Source organism: Canis lupus, chromosome 2 (genome assembly GCF_048164855.1).
Source record: "Canis lupus baileyi chromosome 2, mCanLup2.hap1, whole genome shotgun sequence".
Taxonomy (NCBI): domain Eukaryota; kingdom Metazoa; phylum Chordata; class Mammalia; order Carnivora; family Canidae; genus Canis; species Canis lupus.
The window spans coordinates 56078797-56091955 of NC_132839.1; the positions used below are offsets into that span (position 1 = coordinate 56078797).

A 13159-nucleotide genomic window follows, 5' to 3' on the forward strand; every position below is an offset into this window, starting at 1 on the left:
TTTCAAGATTCATCCATGTTATAGTGCGGGTCAGTACTTCTTTCCTTTTTTAGAGCGAGATAATATTCCCTTGTATGGGTATATCATATTTTTTTATCCATTCATCAGCCTATTTACACATTTCCTTTTTCCTTTTTTTAAAGATGTATTTATTTGAGAGAGAGAGAGAGAGAGAGAGGCAGGAAGAGGCAGAGGGAGATAAAAACTTAAGCAGATTCCCCACTGAGTGTGGAGCACAATGCAGGGCTCTATCTTACGACCCTGAGATCACGACCTGAGCCCAAACTAAGAGTTGGATGCTCAACTGACAGCACCACCCAGGCACCCCTGCATGTTTCCCTTTCCATTTCGATTGTTTTCACTTTTTGACTACTACTATAAGTAATGCTGCTAAAATGTTTATGTACAAGTTTTGTGTGTGTATATGTTTTCATCTTTTTCATCTCTCTTGGGTATATACCTAGGAGTGGGGTTGCTGGGTCACAGGGTAACTCTACATTTAATTTTCTGAGGAACTACCCAGCTGTTTTCCAAAGTGGCTGTGCCATTTTACATTCCTACTAGCAGTGTATGAAGGCTCTGATTTCACCACACCCCTGTCAACACTTGTTATTATCTGATTTTTTTTTTATTATAGCCATCTTGGAGGGTGTGAAATAGTATGTCATTGTGGTTTTGATTTGCATCTCCCTGATGAATACTGATGGCAGGTATTTTTTCACACATTTGTTGGCCATTTGTATATCTTTTTTTTGAGAAATGTCAATTCAATAGTCTGCCTATTTTTAACGGGGTTATTTGTAAGATTTCTTTACATATTCTAGAGACTAGTCCATTATCAGATACATAATTTGCAAATATTTTCTCCCATCTTGTAGACTCTCTATTTCATTGCTTTTTATAAATTAAAAAACATTTTTAAAGTAGGCTCTACACTCAACGTGGGACTCAAACTCACAATCCCTAGACCAAGAGTCGCACACTCTACCAACGAAGCCAGCCAGGCACTCTCATCTTTATTGATGGTGTCCTTTGAAGCACAAAAGTTTTTACTTTTGAGGAAGCCTATTTTTTCTTTTGTTACTTGTGCTTTTGGTGTCATATCTAAGAACTCACTGCCAACTCTGAGGTCAAGCCAACCTTACATTCTTGGGATAAATTGCACTTAGACATAGTGTTTAATTTATATATATATATATATATATATATATATATATATATATATATATATAACTGGATTCAGTTTGTTGACATTTTTAAAGGAATTCTGCATTCATATTCCTAAGAAATATTAGCCTGTAACTTTCTTTTCTTGTAATGTCTTTGTCTGGTTTTGGTGTCAGGAAGATGTAGCCTCATAGAATAAGTTGGGAAATATTCCTTCTCTTCTATATTTTGGAAGAACTTGGTATATATATATATATATATATATATATATATATATATATATAAAGAACTTCTGAAGGACTGGCATTAATTCCTCTTTACAAGTTTGGTAATTCACCAGTGAAGTTATCTGGGCTTTCATTTTGAGTTTTTTTTCCTTATTATTATTTTTTAAAGTATTTATTTATTTATTTATTTATTAATGAAAGACACACAGAGAGAGGCAGAGACACACACAGAGGGAGAAGCAGGCTCCCTGCAAGGAGCCTGATGCGGGACTTGATCCCAGGATTCCAGGATCATGCCCTGAACTAAAGGCAGATGCTCAACCCCTAAACCACCCAGGCGTCCCTTTTTTTCCTTATCATTAATTCAGTCTCTTTATTTATTATAGGCCCATCCACATTGTCAATTTCTTCTTGAATCATTTTGATAGTTTGGATTCTTCCAAGAATTTGTCCATTTCATTTAACTTACCTAATTTTTGGAATACAATTGTTCATAGTATTCTTTTAAATTCTTTTTATTTCTGTAAGGTTGATAATAATGTCCCTTCTTTCATTTCTGATTCTAGTGCTGTGAGTCTTCTCTATTTTTCTCTTGGCCAGTAAAAGCTTGTCAGTTTTGCTGATCTCTTTAGGAAGCAAGCAGTTTTTGGCTTTCTTGGATTTTCTCTATTGTTTTTCTATTCCCTTCTTCATTAATTTCCACTGTAATCTTTAGTATTTCCTTCCTTCTTGCTTTGTTCAGTTTGCTGTTCTTTTTTCAGAGTCTTAAAGTGGCAGGTTAGGTTGCTGATTTAATATCTTTTTAAATACAGGCATTTATAGCTGTAAATTACCCTTTAAGCATGACTTTTGCTACATTCTGATACTGTGGCAAAAAAAACACAAACTTTTCATATGTTTTATCTTTATTTTTATTCATCTTGAACTATTTTCTAATTTCCCCTCTGCTTTCTTCTTTGAAACACTGGTTATTTAGGAATGTATTTTTAATTTCCACATATTTATGACTTCTCAAATTTCTGTTACTGATTTCTAATAGCATCCCATTATGGTCAGAGAACATATTTTTGTATTATTTCTACCTTGTTAAATTTATGAAGATTTGTTTTAGCATTTGATTTATTCTGGGGAATGCATTCTATATGCTTTGAGAAGTGTGTGTATTCTACTGCTGTTGGGTAGAGTGTTGTCTGAAGTCCAGCTGGTTTACAGTATTATTTGAGTCCTCTATTTCCTTGTTGATCCTCTTTTTAGTTGTTCTGTTATCAAAAGTAGAGTGCTGAGGTCTCCAACTGATTTTGTTGAGTTGTCTCTTTCTCCATTTTTGTCACCTTTTGCTTCATGTATTTTGGTGCCCTGTTATTTAGTGCATATTAATTATGTTTTTAAAAAATTCATTTATTTACTTTAGAGAGAGAGAGGCAGAGGAGGGGGCAGAGGGAGAAGGAGAAGGAGTCTTAAGCAGACTCCAAGCTGAGCATGGGGCCTGACATGGGGCTCAATCTCATGATCCTGAGATCACTACCTGAGCTTAAACCAAGAGCCAGATGCTCAACCAATTGTGCTCCCTGCAGGGAGCCCGATGTGGGACTTTATCCTGGGACCCCAGAATCATGCCCTGAGCCAAAGGTAGACACTTAACTGCTGAGCCACCAGGCATTCCGAACTTTTTTTTTTTTAAGCCCCATCCAGCTCAAGAGATGCATTTCCATTTCACTTTTGTTTAATAATTGTCAAAATTAGTAATGCATGTTATTTTGCTCACATGTGACTATAAATTGTATTGATAAATTATCATTTAGAGACTTATAGTTCCAGGAAAGTAAAAAAATTTAAATTGCATGCATACATGTGTTTTTTGTTGTTGTTGTTGTTGAGATTTCTCCTAGATGATCAATAAGACTTTATAAGTACAGAAAAAATACATTAGGATAAAACTCTTTGGAGAAGTTATATGTAAACACAAGCTCGAGGAGAAAAAAAGAACAAGGTAAACTTTCTAATGTTATAAAAGAGGTTTTTTTTTTTTTTTTGAAGCTTTATATATTTATTTGCGAAAGAGAGAGAGAGAGAGAGAGAGAGAATAAGCAAAAGGGGCAGAGGGAGAGGGACATTCTAGAGAATCCTAAACAGACTCCATGCTAAACGTGGAGCCTAATGTGGGGCTCGATCTCACGACCCTGAGATCATGACCTGAGCCAAAACCCAGAGTCAGATGCTTAGCCAACTGAGCCACAGGCTCACATAAGAGTTATGCTCACATCACAGGCATTCCATAAGAGTTTATGCTGCATTTTTTTTAAGCATACCTGATGAAGGGTATCAAACTACAATAGTATTTAAGAGTCCATTAAGTAAATTCAAGAGTTATAAAAACAGTTTTATTTGGAAATGTAAACATTTATAGCATGCCAGAAAGTGTATCTTTTGACACTATTTGTACTTTTTATTTTTTAAAGGTTTTATTTATTTATTCATGAGAGACACAGAGAGAGGCAGAGACATAGGCAGAGGGAGAAGCAGGCTCCCTGCAGGACCCCAATGCAGGACTCCATCACAGGACCCCAGGATCATAACCTGAGTCAAAGGCAGGCTCTCAACCACTGAGTCACCCAGATGCCCCCCTATTTGTACTTTTAAAAATAATGGTTTCATTAAGATATAAGTTACAAATCATAAGGCTCAGCTTTTAAAGCGTAAAATTTAGGGGTGCCCAGCTCAGTTGGTTAAGTGTCAGACTCTAAGTTTTGGTTCAGGTCACAATCTTTGGGTTGGGAGACTGAGCCCCACATTGGGCTCCACACACAGCAGGGGGTCTGCTTGAAGATATTCTCCCTCTGTCCCTCCTTCCACTTGTGTGCTCCTTCTCTTCTATCTCTCAAATAAATCTTTTTTAAAAAGTGTACAATCTAGTATTTTTAATAAACTTAGAGTTATGTGCTCATCACTGCTATCCAATTCCAGAACGTTTTCATTACCCCCACCAAAAAATCACCTACTCATTGGCAGTTACTTCCCCACTACCTGCTCCCCCAGCCTCTGATACCTGCCATTTACTTTTTGTCTCTATTTGCCTATTCTGGACATTTCATATAAATGGAATAATACAATATATGGTCTTCAGTGTTTAGCTTTTTGTCATTGAACATAATATTTTCAAGGTTCATCCATGTCGTACAATGTATCCTTTTTACAGCTGAATAATATTCCAGTTTAGGAATATAGCCTATTTTGTTTATGTCATGGATAACATATCCAGGTGATGGATACCTGGGTTGTTTCCACTTTTTGACTCTTTCTCTTGGGTACATTCTGATGAGTGGAATTGCTGGATCATGTGATAACCATGTTTAACCTTTTGAGGAACTGCCAAACTCTTTCCCAAAGTGGCTTAACCATTTTGCATTCCCACCAGTTGTGTAGGACCGTTCCAATTTCTCCATGTTCCAGTCAACACTTGATATTGTCCATCTTTTTTTTATGGTGAAAAAATGTATATTTAGATTTACAGCCGGCTGGACTCAGTTTAGATGATCCCAATTTTGTTGGCAACATCCAAAGCATCATAGTCAGGAGCCAGTCGAACATATGCTTTCTTCTCTCCATCAGGCCTGATCAAGGTGTTGATCTTGGCCACATCAATGTCATAGAGCTTCTTCACAGCCTGTTTGATCTGGTGCTTATTGGTCTTGACATCCACAATGAACACAAGTGTGTTGTTGTCTTCTATTTTCTTCATGGCTGACTCAGTAGTTAAGGGGGACTTGATGATGGCATAGTGATCAAGCTTGTTTCTTCTGGGGGCACTCTTTCGAGGATATTTGGGCTGCCTTCGGAGACGCAGGGTCTTGGGTCATCGGAATGTAGGTGACATGCGGATTTTCTTTTTTTTTGTGACTGTGCATGCCTTTCAGCACCGCTTTCTTAGCTTTCAAAGCCTTTGCTTTGGCTTCGGCTTTGGGAGGGGCAGGGGCTTCCTTCTTCGCCTTCGGCGCCATCTTCATGAAAGGGTTGTCCATCTTTTTGATTGGAGCCATCCTAGCAGATGTGAAGTGCTAGCTCATCTTGATTTGCATTTTCCATATGGATGATGTAAAGCATCTTTTCATGCACTTAGTGGCACTTGTATATTATCTTTGAAGAAAAGTTTATTCAAATCCTTTGCCCACTGTGATGGTTTCTTTTATGTGTCAACTTGGCTGTGCCATGGTGTTCAAGTATTTAGTCAAATATTATTTTTTTTAAAGATTTTATTTATTTATTCATGAGAGATACACACACAGAGAGACGGGGGGGTGGTGGGGTGGGCAGAGACACAGGCAAAGGGAGAAGCAGGCTCCATGCAGGAAGCCCGACGTGGGGCCCGATCCCGGGACTCCAGGATCATGCCCTGGGCCGAAGGCAGGCACTAAGCCACTGAGCCACCCAGGGATCCCCCAAATATTATTTTGAATATTTCTGTGAAGGTGTTTTTTGGATGAGGTTGACTTTTAAGTTGGTGAGTTTTCAGTAAATCAGATTGCCCTCCGTAATGTGAGTGGGCGCCATCCAATCAATTGTAGAGCTTAACAGAGTAAAGGTGGCTCTTCCTCAAGCAAGAAGGAATTCTGGGAGCAGATGGCCTTCAGACTTGAACTGCAACACTGGCTCTTCCCTGGGTCTCCAGACTGCCAACCAACCCTGCAGATTTTGCACTTCCAGCCTCCATAACTGCATGAGCCAATTCCTTAAAATAAATGTCTCTCTCACATTCTTTTTTTTTTTAAAGATTTTATTTATTTATTTATGAGAGACACAGAGAGAGGGACAGAGACACAGGCAGAGGGAGAAGCAGGCTCCATGCAGGGAGCCCGATGTGGGACTCAATCCCAGGATCTGGGATTACACCCTGAGCCAAAGGCAGATGCCCAACCACTGAGCCACCCAGGCATCCATCTTTCACATTCTTTACGCACATACACATACCCCCTCATTGGATTCAGTATCTCTGGAGAACCCCAATACACTCATTTTCAAATTGGGTTATCTGTCTAGTTATTGTTGAATTTTTTATTTACTTGAGAGAGAGAGAGCATGAGCGGGGGAAGAGGCAGATGGAGAGGGAGAAGCAGGCTCCCCATTGACGGGGAAGCCCGACTTGGGGCTCTATCCCAGGACTCTGGGATCATGATCTCAGTAGAAGGCAGGTGCTTAGCCAACTGAGCCACCCAGGTGTCCCTAAAATAATGATTTTTGCTTGCTTGTTTTATAGATCTATTTATTGGGACACCTGGGTGGTTCAGCAGTTGAACATCTGCCTTTGGGTCCGGGCATGATCCTGGAGACCTGGGATCGAGTCCCACATCGGGCTCCCTGCATGGAGCCTGCTTCTCCCTCTGCCTGTGTCCCTGCCTCTCTCATGAATAAATAAAATAAAATCTTTTTTTAAAAAAGGATTTATTTATTTATTTATTTATTTATTTATTTATTTATTTGAGAGAGTGTGTGCTCTAGCAGGGGGAGGGGCAGAGGGAGAAGGAGAGAGAATCTCAAGTAGACTCCCCACTGAGTGCAGAGCCTGACACAGAGTTCGATTCCAGAACCCTGAGATCATGACCTGAGCCAAAATTAAAAGTCAGATGCTCAACTGACTGAGCCACCTGGGTGCCCCTTAGAATGACCTTTTTGGTATAGAGGAGCAGTTATGTTTTTTTTCCATTTAACTGTACAAGTCACAAACAGGTGCACTTGATGTCCAAATATTGGCCAAAATTTCTATCTATTGAACTGTTCTACCATTCCAATTTACATGCACAAGCACTTTATCAACAACTTATTCCTACATAAAACCAGGAGTTCTGTGAGCTGCTTAGCCTACTCATTAATCTACTCTGAAAATAACTTTATTGACATATAATTTACAAATCATAAAATTCACCTGTTTTAAGTGCACAATGCAATAGTTTTTAGTGAATTTCTCAAGTCGTGTAACCATCCCCATAATCCAGTTCCTGATGCCCCCTTTAAAAATAAACTGTGGTAAACTTAATGCCTTTAAAAAAAAAAACTACTATTACTGGGGTGCCTGGGTGGCTCAGTCAGTTAAAGAGTCTGCCTTCGGCTCAGGTCAGGATCCCGGGGTCCTGGGATCGAACCCCAAGTCATTGGGTTCCCTGCTCAGTGGGGAGTCTGTTTCTCCCTCTCCTCTGCACCTGTGTTCTTCTGTTCTGCTCTCCCTCTCTCAAATAAATAAATAAAATCTTTAATAAAATTTAAAAATAATAAAATAGGAAAACTGCCATTCCTAACTATTCCAAATGGTACATATACAATAAATTTGGGGGGTAAATAACAAAATCAAAAAAATTTAAAGATACAGCTTAGTACTCCCTCCCCACCCCAGTCATAATGTTTATTATGATCCAAACAGCCCCCCTTAATTTCCACTGTGGGATCAGGGCCAGCAGCCAGCTGTTTGCTGTACCCAGGACTCAGGTTCAGTGGCTCCCCTGACCAGCAGTGCCTGTTTTTCTGCAGGGAGGGACTTTGTGACCTCTGCTGACAGACTGACTGTCCTTTTAATAACCATCCCAAAGCTATATTTAAAAAATGCCATTCAAAAAAATAAATAAATAAAAATAAAAAAATTAAAAATGCCATTCATTTTTCTTTCCATGTTCTGTTTTTGATTGCCTTTTAAAACAATATAGCATTTTGTGATGGCCTAATTGCGAAATCCATGGACACTGGCCCATGCTTTCTTGGCTATTCTGTGACACTCGATCCTGGTGACCCAGCTCAGCCTACCATCTTCTCTTGGGACAGCTGAACTCTTTCTGAGTCCTGCACTGAGCAACTCCCCGGGCTTCCATCCCTGCTCGTCTTCTCTCTCTACCTCCTGCAAGTGATTTGTCTACTCTCGTGGCTCCATATCCTTGTCTCTGGCCCTAATCTCTGTTCCACGCAGAGGCAGAAGTTTAGAGAAGCCTTGGCTTCCTGAACATTCCCATTCTCCCCAGATCTGACACCGCCAGATGGAGCTCACTGCCTCTCGCTTTCTCCACTTTGATGTGTGGTGTGACGACATGCATCCTGTCTCCCGAGCCACAAGCCTGCGATCACCCCCACAGGCCACACTAGCAAATGTGACGGGGCACACTTCTGGAAAACCCACTCTTCAGCCTCCCTAACCCACTCTTCAGTCTCCCTATGCTCTGACCTTGAGTGCCTGTGATGTCCTGCACTGTCTGGGTCCTGATCCTCATCCTGCATATTCCTGCTCTAGGTCTTCTGTTTCATCTCTCTGTTCCTCTACTCTGAGGAGACCAAGGATCACTCAGCTTTTCTACCCATTCTCCCAGGGAAAAGAACTTGGCCCATGTTCCAGGCTGGTCAGAGAGGACACTTTTGCTCTTGTGACCCACACTTCCCTCCAGGCTGTTTCTTGGAAACAGCCACCAGGCTCCTCTGGCTGCCTGCCATACACCCTCCCAGCTCTGTCCTGTGAGCACAGGGAAAGGCTCAGGGCAGGGATCCCTGGGTGGCACAGCGGTTTGGCGCCTGCCTTTGGCCCAGGGCGCGATCCTGGAGACCCGGGATCGAATCCCACATCGGGCTCCCGGTGCATGGAGCCTGCTTCTCCCTCTGCCTGTGTCTCTGCCTCTCTCTCTCTCTCTGTGACTATCATAAAAAAAAAAAAAAAACAACTTTAAATGAAAGGCTCAGGGCAGTCTGAGGAGCGCAGAGGACTGACCCAGCCCCCCATCTGGCCTTCCTTCTGGAAGACTCAGAGATTCTGGATCCCAGTGATGGAGACTTGCTCTGTCCTTACCCTGGGGAAACCCTCAGCCACCTCTCTTCATCTAGGCTCTGTACCAATTGTCATTCTTCCAACTTATTCAGGGCAATAACCCTCCTTGGAAGTCCCTCATACATGCCCCAGAGGCTCATGTTAGCTCTTGCTAATGACAAGACAAAACATAACACACGTAGGCCTTCTCTGAGTGTGGTGGGGATAGTGGGAATGGACTGCACAGTTTTGGCCCCGGTGAGCCCCTGGGAATCTTGCCTCTTACCCCCCTCTCTGAAGTTCACATAGGATGCTGTAGTTCCACTTCCTCTCTTAGCACCACACAGAGAGGCCTACTTGCAGCTGCTATTATGGACAAAGACACTGCTACCCTCACCACATACCATCCATGCAACTGGTCTCTGGGGGCTGGATCCACATTAGGAAACTTGACTCCAAGACCAGGCATGTCACATTAGGTTTAGAAAAGCTTCAAGTCCTGTTCTCTAATGCTCCAAAACTCTTATATGGAAGACAGTGGTCAGCATCCCTTCAGTAATGTGTGCTGGGGCTGAGCACCATGACCACACAGGACTGATGCACAAGGTACTAGTTCCACTGTGCCTTGGACCACCAACAGATCCATGGGGACTCAGTCTGCCCCCTGGGTGGGTGTGTGTGGAGGGAGGGGGGATGAATGAAGAAGGTTGTTCCTAGACGCAGCAACACAAAGCAACAGGTTTAAGGGCCAGTGCTTTGCCTTCCTAAAATGTGTGATTTATGAAGATCCCAGAGCCTGGATGTTCTTTTGGGTTAATTCCTAAAGCTTGCCCACCATTAGACTCTGGCTGGGGCAGTCCTGGCATCTCCTCACAACATAGCTTGCTTTAGGGATGGGAAAGTATGGCTTCAAGTGAAGTAGGACACATTTCCCTATGATGGGTCAGCATCCCAATAAAACAAGCATTGAGATGGACCAAGAGGCCTTCCCTACATACCCCTAAACACATGTGCCAGACCCAAAGGACTGCAAGATACTCCTGAGTAGCACATGCATCACCCCTACTTTAGCCCACATCTCTCTTCAGAGGTTCCCAAGGCCTAAGGGGCCATCCAGCTGTGGAAACACTGCTTTGTTTTCTCCCCATTCTGATCCATCCTATGACCCCACATCCTTTACTGGTCAACAAAACAATCAGAGTCTTTCAACCTAAGGGGCTCTAAACACCACTGCCTTCGCTCTAGCTAATCAGAATTACCCTGTTGTGGGGAAAGACAATTTCTTCAATAAATAGTGCTGGGAAAACTGGATAATCCCACGCAAAAAATAAATAAAACTGGACTCCTATTTTACACCACTTACCAAAATTAACTAAAAAATTAAGGGCTTAAATGTAAGATGTGAAACCATAAAACTCCTAGAAGAAAACAAGGGGAAAATGTCCTTGACATCAGTCTTGGCAACAACTTTTGGATGCGACACCAAAAGCATAAGCAACAAGAGGGGAAAAAACCAAGCAATACTAGATTAAACTAAAAATAACTTCCATAGCAAAAGAAACAATCAATAAAATGAAAAGGCAATCTATGGAATAGGAGAAAATATCTGTAAACTATTTACATGATAGTTAATATCCAAAATATACAAGGAATTCATACAACTCAATGGCAAACCCCCCCCAATAATCTGATTACAAATGAACAGAGGGCATGACAAAACATTTTTCAGAAGAAGATATACAGGTGGCCAACAGACATATGAAAAGATGCACAATATCACTCATCATTAGGGAAGTGCAAGTCAAAACCACAGTGAGGGAGAGCCTGGGTCACTCAGTGGGTTAAGTGGCCAATTCTTGATCTCAGCTCAGGTTTTTTTTTTTTTTTTTTTTTTTTATGATAGTTACAGAGAGAAAGAGAGGCAGAGACACAGGCAGAGGGAGAAGCAGGCTCCATGCACCGGGAGCCCGATGTGGGATTCGATCCCGGGTCTCCAGGATCGCGCCCTGGGCCAAAGGCAGGCGCCAAACTGCTGCGCCACCCAGGGATCCCCTCAGCTCAGGTTTTGATCTCAGGGTCATGAGTTCAAGTTCTGAGTTGTACTCCACGCCAGTTGTGGAACCTACCTAAAAACAAACAAAAAACAACCTTCCCCAAACCCACAATGAAACAAAAAACCACAATGCCTCGTGCCTGTTAGAATGGCAGTCCCAGAAAGACAAGAGATAACAAGTGTTGGGGAGGGTGTGGGAAAAGAGAACTCCTGTTCACTGTTGGTGGGAATATAAAATGGTACAGCCGTTATGGAAAATAGTATGGAGGTTCTTAAAAAAAACTAAAAACAGAATTACCATGAGCTCTAGCAATCCCACTTCTGGGTATACATCCAAAGGAAATAGGACCAGGATCTCAAACCAGAGACCAGGAGCTCATCCTTGACATCACCCAGGTAACCAATACCCAATTAATGCTGATTCTGGTTCTATCAATTCAATCTCTAGGGAACACCCTCACCCCACCCTTAACCCCTCTCTAAGGCCACTGCCCTCTGGATTCAGAAAGCTCTGTGCTTGTTTTCTGTCTCTGCTACTTCTTATCGTGGTAATGTTGGGAAAGTCACCTCTCAGGGTCTTACTGTCATGAGCCCATGAAATGGGCCTATTGTGCTTCCTGCCTCCTAAAGATAGCATTAAAAAAAAAAAGATTTTATTTATTTATCCATGAGAACACAGAGAAAGAGGCAGAGACATAGGCAGAGAGAGAAGCAGGCTCCTTGCAGGGAGCCTGATGCAGGACTCGATCACAGGACCCGGGGATGATGACCTGAGCTGAAGGCAGGTGCTCAACCGCTGAGCCACCCAGGTGCACCCTAAAGATAGCATTTAGATGAAATAACATGATGTGTGTAAAATGCTTTGCCTAGCCCAGGGCTCAAAGTCAGTGCTCAGTACGTGTCAGTTGCTGTTATTAATGTGGGGGTGGCTGTTAGTATCATTATGTGGACCCTGGCCTCTCCCACAGGGCACCCACGAAAGGAGAGGATGGGGGTCAGAAAGTGAAGACTCACAGTAGCCATGGCAGAGTGGAGGCCCTGCAGCCGCTGTGGGATCATTCCATCCCCTGAAAACAACCAAAGATGGGAGAAGGCACCAGAGTAGAAGAGCCTCATCTCCAGGCACAAACATCCACTGTGAGGTCGCTGGTCCTCACAACATGAGCTTCCAAGGGGCCTATGCTGAGGTATAGACCCTCTAGGGGTAGAAGTTCCCTTGGAGAGCATCTAATTCAACTTTCTGATTTTAGGATGGCAAAACTGAGTTTCTGTGAGGAGAAAGGACTTGCCAGGCCCAATTTCATTTAACAAGGGGTGACCCAGGGCTACTCTGTGTCCGGCCCTGTGCTGTATGCTGGACACATAATCCAGCAGGTAAAGAGATGGATCCAGACTCAGTTTTCCACTACACCATATTGCCTACAGACCCTGGAGCAGCCTGCTAAAACTAACACATTTCTGTGTGCCACCAAAAGGGAGAAAACCAGAATTCTGTATTACCAATAAATCATGCTGACAAATTCTTTCAACCGGAAACTGAAGGGTGAAAAACCAAATTGAACTGTCCTACAAGCAAGAAGACTGGAAAACATTGAGAACAAATCTAATGGGAACAAACTCTTTTGTGCCAGCCTTTCCCCTTTGGACAGACAAACAAACTGGTCTGGGCACCCGGCACCCAAGCAGGAGGTTTGCAACACACCTCCACAGCTGCCATGCACTTTCCTCCTCAACGCTCAGACTCTTTTAGTGTCTTACCAAAATATTCAGAATCTAGGGAGAAGGAACATTACCAATAAATTGTCATTTCATAAGTGATGAAACTGAACCTCAGAGAAATAAATAGGTCACAGCCTATAAAGAATAGAGTAGCTAGACAGCTTCTACTCTAGGCCATGGGGCTGCAGTTACAAAGAAAACAGACTTTTGCTGTCTATGTGGGAG

At 42.3% G+C, this 13159-nt stretch overlaps 1 protein-coding gene across 2 annotated transcripts in view; it reads right to left on the reverse strand.

The window, feature by feature from the left end:
* FSD2 (fibronectin type III and SPRY domain containing 2) overlaps positions 1-13159 on the reverse strand; it is a 42876-nt gene that overhangs the window by 27553 nt on the left and 2164 nt on the right. The window lies entirely within an intron of this gene.